Genomic DNA, 8,292 nt, shown 5'->3' with positions numbered 1-8,292 from the left:
ACAGAGACAGAACGTGGTCTTGCCCCGCCTTGCTCAGGTCCCAGCAGCCGGCGGCCTCCACCCCCTTACGTCTCCTTCCGTAGAAGGAGACACGGTCAGAAGGCTAGCGGTCAGGGCCAGGCTCCAACACTTAGCAGGTGTGTAGACCCAGCAAGTCACTTGCTACCTCTCCAAGTTTACGATACCCTTTTTTACTAACACCTGTCTCCCAAGGTCATTGTGAGGACCGAGTGCCACGTTGTGCATGAAAACCATAAAGCCCAGGAGGGAATGTTCATGGGGATGAGCTATGATCTTTGGGCCCACCCCTTGCAATGGGCAGAGCGAGCCTCCAAGCCCAAAGTGGCCGAGTGACCTTGAAATAACCAGGGCATAGCATGTCCCAAGCAGAGGCGGAGGCCCGGAGCCTGAGACGTTCTATACAATCCAGGAGATGTGATGGGAGGGAGGCCTGTCCCAGAGCTACGAGGCCTAGGGAGGCTATCACCGCTCACATCCAGGCAGCCCCCTGCGTGTGGTCTGATCTCAGCATCTCTGATGGGGCCCAGCCTTCCGGCAGCTAGCCCAAGATAGCAGTCTGCTTCCTGCCCAGACTAGAACAACAGCCCCTACCCGCCCCTCTGGTCTCTGGCTTTCCTCCTCTGCTCACCTGCTCTGGGCCAGGAAGGTGGAAGAGAGAGAGGTTTTAAATACATGGATTTCACATGGCAATTGCCACTCCCTCTTTGATTCTTGGAAGGTGTTGCTGAAGTTCTAGAACCCCCCATGGGACCCCCTCCCCCCGGGGAGCTCAGCACAAAGGGAGTGGGCCTTGGGTTCTGGTCCAGCTCTCTGCCACTCTGTAGCCACGTAAGCCTTGATAAGTCACCTCTCCAGTGCTGTGTCCTCATCCTATAAACACAGAGCTGATACCTTTCCTGTCTGCTGCTCTGAGTGATCAGGAGCAAATGGGAGGCATCTGTGCAAGGGTTTTGAAACCACTGACATTTACATGCAAGGGACTGCTGTTTTCATGGAATGGGGAATGGGGACAAAGACACAGACTGGCAGGGCAAGGAAGACAGAACCTGGCAGAGATGGGGGTGGAAGGCAGGAGACGGAGGGGACAGGGGACCAGGGCAGTGACTGTTTACTGCTCTGTGTCAGGCATTAAATTAAAGGCTCCATGGTTCTCACACAACCCAGTGGGATGGGTCCTACAATCCCACTTTGCACGGGGCAGCCTCGGCTCAGCAATTTCAGTCATTTGCCTTAGTTTACCACCAGTAAGGGCATGGCTGGCCAGCAAGCCCAAGTGTGTCTAACGCCAGAGTCTATGATCTTTGCACCCACCAAGTCTCTGGAGAGCCTATTCTGGGTGTGGGTGTAAGACTAAAAACGGGGTTAGGAGGACAGGAGCGAACTGAAGCGGAGGGGGGGAGAGACAGGAAGTATTCCTCAGAGCAGGGCACAGAGCCTGGTCCACTGGAGATGCCAGTGCTAATGCCGGCCCATACAGTGTTTTTATGCAATGCAGAGAAAGGCCGATGCAGCCACGAGCCTTGCCTAGTTATGCTTGGGGAGTGAATAAATAACATGTACAACTGTATATGGCAGCCCTGGGAGGGGCTCTGAAATTAATTAATCAAAGAAAAAAAAAAAAAAACCACTAGGGGTGCCTGACTGGCTCAGTCGGTAGAGTACGTGACTCTTGATCTTGGGGTCATGAGTTCAAGCCCTATGTTGGGCATGGAGCCTACTTGAAAAAAAGAAAGGAAAAGAAGAGAAGAGAAAAGAAAACCAAACAAAATCTACAAAACAGATTTTGTGTCTCGTTCCTCCCCCCTTTCCTGGCCTTGGAGCCCAGCAGAAAGGCTCCTCCCACCAATTCCTTCTGTGTCTCTGGGGCCCCAGAGTCTGGAGGCTGGTGGCCCTGCCCAGACCAAGACTCAGGCCTGTGCCTCTCTTTCCTGCAGGCCTGGGGATGGATTGTGCAAAAGTGGTACCATACCCCGAGGCAAAAGGTTAGTTCACAATCTACTTATTAATTACTCACTTGCTTATTATCTTGAGCATTGCATCAGGACCGTGAGAATGGCTTTATAGCCACTTAAATTAGTATCAGCTCCCCTCACCCCGCAGACACACACCAGGCCCAGGTACAGTAGTAACTCCTGCCAAAAGTCACTCCAACCCAGATTCCCTACAGCTCCTGGCACATTCAGGTCATCCCTTCCGGAATGGGAAAAGCTGCCCAGCCCAGAGGATTCCCCATGTCGGATTCCCAAGATGGCGTCTGCCACAGGCCATCTCGCCCATCCCTTATTCCTTGGCTGTTCTGCTCTGGACTCAGCTTCATGGGATACTTAGAGAAGGGAGGTTAGTAATATTACACCTTACCTTGGATCACCTGGGAAGTCCCTCCTCTAGTCTGACTCCCACCCCTCTTGCTGCAGTTCTAGTGTTTTCCCCCTCGTTCGGCCCGCCTTGCCTCTGTGTCAGAGCACTTAATGGTGGGTATGGCAGACTCCTCCTCCTCCTTTTATTTCTGCCTTGCAGTCCAGAGAGCGCCACAGGAAGAATGGAAGGAGACCTTCCTTGGGGCCTCTTCCCTTGCACCGTCCTGCCCCTTTCTTGACCTCTCTAATTTCCCCACTCTGGAGACTGGGGAGTCACAGCCAGCAACCAAATCCCCTTTGAGCTCTGTGGCCTCCTGGTCTGGGCTCTGTCTGGGCCTGCTGCGGCTTCTGCATTCACACACCACCGAGGTGCAGCACTGATCTAGCGAGAGCTGAGCCCTGGTAGAAGCCGCCAGGCAGGGAACTCAGGGCTCTGACCACACCCAAAAGAGGGACCTCAGGCTCTCTCACTTGCCTCCACTGAGGCCACCTTGGGCAAGTAACTTGGCCTCAGTTTCCCCATCTGTAAAAGGAGGTAGGCACCCGCCTATCTCTGGGGTCATGGTGGGGGTGGTCCAGAGCCGATGGCCGAGAAAGAACTGTTGAAGGCGCATTTGGTGCAAAAGGTGGTTTTATTAAAACATGGGGACAGGACCCGTGGGCAGGAAGAACTGCCCTGGGGTCACGAGGAGTGGCCAGTTATATACCCTCAGGTTGGGAGGGGGTTAGGAATAGAGTTAAGTCTCTAGGTATTTTGGAAGCAAGGTTTCTGGGACCTTGAGGGGCCAACTGCTGTTAGAAAAACGCCATGTATTACCGGTTAGAAGACCTCAGTCATGAGACCGTTCAGATGTCTATCAGAGGGCCATAAGCTTGGAGGATGATTGCCAGCATATATCTTGGGGCAGTTGAGATAAAGGAAGGTTTCAAAGGATTTTTTATATGTTAAAGTAGACTTACAGGACCCAGGTTGGCTGGGGGGAGGGCCAGAATAATGTTGAGCCAAGATTCTCTTTTGCCCCTAGCAAAGCGTCCTCATCAGCTGAGCTCCCAGAGGGAGGTCAGTCTGCCTGTGTCAAGGACTCGTCAGTGGGCTGTAGGCAGTAAGGGAATTTAATTTTTCATTTGCCTTTGTTTCCCACATCACCGTGGCAAGCACTTAAACCCCTCTCCTTTGTTCTTGGGTAGCCAGGAGTGGCTGGGGGAATAGCACACATATTCCACCTGGGTGGGGGGTACTCTTAGCCTGTCCTTTGCCCTCAGCTTGCCTGATGCTTCCTCATCACTAGTGAAAATCAAACCTGATGTCTGTGAAAGTGTTTTGTAAGCCGGTTAAGTATAGCACAGAAACAAGTAATTACGTTCGCTGTCACCAGCTTACTGGCCTCAAAGCCCCAGCTCAGGACTTCCCGGCTCTGCCTGGCTTCCCTGGACGTCTCCCAATGAACTCTGTGATCATTTTGGCCTCTGGAGTTGGTGTGTAACCTTGAGGTTTCTGTGCTTGCTGATCTGTTGCTGAATCATATCTTTGCAGCACTTTCTATTTCCCTGAGAAGACTGTAACTTCCACGAGGGCAGAGAGCGTACCTTGCATGTTCTTTTCCGTCTCCGCCCAGCGTCCTTAGGATCTGCGCATAAGACAGGATGGACAAACACACATTGAGATTCTCCTCTAAGGGCGATTTTTAGGCAGCAGCCTGCATGCTTACCAACAAGCTTTCTGCATAAAAATGGAGCCTCCCAGGTTAAGTGGCTTCCTGGCAGGCATCAGGTTACTACAACGTAGCACAGAGCCTGATTTGTAATTGTTATTTAATAAACGTTTGTTGAATGAAAAATGAATGACTGGATGCCTGGTAAGTGGCCTTGGAGAGCCCACACTTTTTTCCACTGGAGCTCACAGCCTCTCCGAGACCGAGACCGGCTGGTGAGAGCTCAGGGCAGGCGTGGAGCCGGGGAGCTGGGGAGCTGGGTCGCCTCGGGCTGTCCCTCCCCATTCTCCAACCCCACCCTGGTGAGTTAGCCCCTCAGGCGGTCTGAGCTCCCAGAGTAGAGTCCCCGGCATTCATAGTGACATAATCACCTCCTTGCTCCAGGCATTTCAGAACCCAGCCCAGTTAACAAGTGTCTTTCCCAGTTAGGCACTTACAGGGAAGTTGTCTGGTTCACTCCTGCAGCTCTTCAGGGGAAGGAGATGGCATTACTTTCCTCCGCTCCCATTCTAAGCTCCTTGATGGAACATTCTGCTGATGCCCCTAAAATATGGGAGGCTAAAGGACTCAGATCTGGCCTTTGAGAGAAGAGCGGAATGGGTTTCACTGGCTCTCAGCACTGGGAAGGACTCTTGTACTCACCCAGGCTCACCCTTTACCTGGTACCTGAAAGCCCCCTGTCATACTTAATCGGCTTACAGCTGATTGGGACCTGCTCCCTTCGCTTCACTCATCTATGACCTGCCTCCTGTGACTCTCTCCTCTGCTCCAGGTTGGCCCTCTGAAGCCATTCCTTTTTGACATGGATTTTGCTGCCGTCTGTAGAAAAGCCAACACCTTTGCAAGGAACATTGGGGCCACATTTCCCCACCTCTGCTCTCTGCTCAGCTGGATCTTTCTGCTTTGGAGGTAGTTTCCGTCTCTCCCAGTGATTCCCCAAGAGGCCCAGGTGGGCTGGAGGGAGAACTCAGAAGGAAGTTTAAATCCAGAGGAAAGTTCTCTTTGTAAAAGGATTTCTGGTCTGAGGGAAGTTTCCTGAAGTATCTTTGAAGGTGTTTGTTGTTATTTTAAAACCTGCTCTGCATTGGGGGGTGGGGGCACTGAAATTGGACTGTCCCCTGCTGTGTAAAGAGGAGCTGCACTCGCCAGCAGTTTTTTTTTTTTAAGTTTATTTATTTTGAGAGAGTGAGAGAGAGAGAGAGAGGGAAGGAGCAGAGAGAGAGAGGGAGACACAATCTTGAGCAGGCATTGTCCCATCAGTAAGAGCCCCACGCGGGGCTCGATCTCAAGAACCGTGAGATCGTGACCTGAGCCTAAACCAAGAGTTGGACACTTAACTGACTGAGCCGCCCAGGTGCCGCTCGCGAGCAGTTTCAAGGCTCTACCTTCTAGCAATGACAGAGGAAGGGGAGCATTGGTGACCTCAGGAACTAGAAGCCACTGCCACCCCCAAGCTTGAGGTTTGAGATGGGGGCGGGGGGCAAGCTGTTCTTCTTTCACTGGGTTCAATTTCTTCCTTTTCTGTGCCCACGAAGTTTTTGGTCCTGGTGGAAACATGGCCCAGGTGTGTGGGTATAATACCTCCAGCTCCTTCTTGATTTTCCTCAGACTCTGCTCTGTCTCATTTCTTCACCCCAACCTCTTAGTTAAGGAGGCCCTGGGGCTGGTTTTCCTGCTCAGGTCCCTGGTGATTTCTCATCCCTCTTTCTTCCTCCTTCCTTCATCTTATTTTATCCTTTCCCTTTTTAAAAAATGATGTTTATGGATCCTTTCTATTTACAAAACCAATCTGTGATCCATACGAGAAACCTGGAGATACAGATGTTTCCCTAGTGCACCCCCCACTCCGGCCCCCTGAGATCAAAATCATCCTTTCCACTTATAGAAAGCCAGTATTCACCTTTCGGTTATTTATTTGTTTGTTTGTTTGTTTTTTTAAGTAAGCTCCACAATCATCCTGGGGCTTGAACTCATGACCTGGAGACCAAGAGTCGCATGCTCTACACTGAGCCAGCCAGGCATCCCTGTGTTTTGTTTTGCTTTTTTTTTTTTTTTAATTTTTTTTTCAACGTTTATTTATTTTTGGGACAGAGAGAGACAGAGCATGAACGGGGGAGGGGCAGAGAGAGAGGGAGACACAGAATCGGAAACAGGCTCCAGGCTCCGAGCCATCAGCCCAGAGCCTGACGCGGGGCTCGAACTCCCGGACCGCGAGATCGTGACCTGGCTGAAGTCGGACGCTTAACCGACTGCGCCACCCAGGCGCCCCTGTTTTGCTTTTTAAATCATTTCTTCTGTGTAGACTTACACTTAAGTTTTTTTGTTTTTGTTTTTGTTTTTGTTTTTTTAAGTAGGCTCCACACCTAATGTGGGGCTTGGATTCAACTATCCTGAGATCAAGAGTCTCTAACCTATCGACTGACTAAGCTAGCCAGGAGCCCCAATATATACCTAATGTTTTAAACTTTTACTTTGGAACAATTTTGTATTTACAGAAAAACTGCAAAGATAATACAGAGTTCCCATATACCCTTCAGCTAGTTTCCCGTGCTGTCGCCGCAACCACAGTATAATGATCAAAACTGAGAAATTAACACAGGCGAAGTACTATTTACTAAACTGCAGACTTTATTCGGATTCTGCTAAGTCCACTAATGCCCCTTTCTCTCCCAAGATCCAATCCAAGATACCACATTGCATTAGTATATATCTAATTTAAAAAAAATGTAAATCCCACTGTGCATACTCTTTCGTAGTCAGCTATTCTCATTGGTAACATATCATCTGTGTTTCCTCTATCAAATAAAATTATTCTAGGTGTGCCTGCGTGGCTCAGTTGGTTAAGCGTCCAACTCTTGGTTTTGGCTCAGGTCATGATCTCATAGTTTGTGGGATCGAGCCCCACATCGGGCTCTGCGTTGACAGCAAGGAGCCTGCATGGGATTCTCTCTCTCTCTCTCTCTCTCTCTCTCTCTGTCTGCCCCTTCCTGGCGCTTGCTCTCTGTCTCTCCCTCTCAAAATAAATAAACATTTAAAATTAAATAAATAAACAAATAAAATGCTTTTATGTTATCACCATTTTTAAGGGTGACATAACGTTCTGCTATACGGATTTCGCCAAATTTGCTCAGCCAATGGTTTATTATGCTACATTTAAACTGTTTTTAGTTTTTCACCGTATGAAGAATGATGAGATGAACACCTTGCACATACTCCTGATACACCTCCCTTTGATTATTTTGCCGCAAAAGAAATTCCAGAAGTGGAACTGCCGTGTCCAGGGGACCCATCCCTCCCCCTTCCTAGAGTACAGCCAGGATTTGGCCCTGCTGGTGGCCCTTACACTCAAACAGACCGCTCACCCCTCAACCTGAGGCAGGCAGGGGAAGAAGCAAAGAGGCCGCAAAGGGACCACAGCCATTGGATGGTGGACGCGGCAGGAGGAGATGGGAACATCAAGTCCTTCAAGGCTTCTCAGCCTTCTTCCAGGCTAACCAGCCCCAGTTGGGTATCTTATCGCTATAGAAAGAGGATGATGCTTGTTCTGAGCCTAAGGATAATGGGAAGGGGCTGTGGGTGGGGGCTGGAGCAGAAGCTGCTAATGCACTTTTGCATCTTTGGTTTCTCCAATATCCAGTCAGACTATTAGCAGTTCCCCAAGGATGGCCCTGCTCCTCGCGTCATCCCCCATTTCCTATAAATGGGAAGCGGCTAGGGAGTAGCTGTGTGTGTGTGTGTGTGTGTGTGTGTGCGCGCGCGCGTGTGCGCGCGCGTGCGTGCGAGACTGTGAGCGCACACGTATGGGGGCAGGGAGGAGGAAGGAAAAGGGACATGGTGGTTTTCCTACAGATTTAACGGGGAACTGGGGCCCAGGGAAGCCGCTGTGCAGAGGGACCCAGCATTGTGAGTCATAGCATGGGTGTTAGGACTTTCTCTAACATTCTGAAGTCACTGTGAGCCTCTGCCTTATTTCTGGAGCCCAGAGACTATGGGTATGTGTGGGTGGGTAGCAGTAATTGGACTGAGGGATTGCCTCAGTTTCTTTTTCCCGAAAACAGTAGCCATGTGTTGAGTTGCCATAAGGAAGGAATGAGCTAAGACATGGAAAGCATTTAGGGCAATGCCTGGCACAATCAGTAATAGTTAATGATTATTATCACACCACGAGGCTACACCAGCAGAAAAAGGAGGAGGGAGCATCT

This window comes from Prionailurus bengalensis, chromosome E4, assembly GCF_016509475.1.
Source record: "Prionailurus bengalensis isolate Pbe53 chromosome E4, Fcat_Pben_1.1_paternal_pri, whole genome shotgun sequence".
Lineage (NCBI taxonomy): Eukaryota > Metazoa > Chordata > Mammalia > Carnivora > Felidae > Prionailurus > Prionailurus bengalensis.
This window is presented reverse-complemented; position numbering follows the sequence as displayed.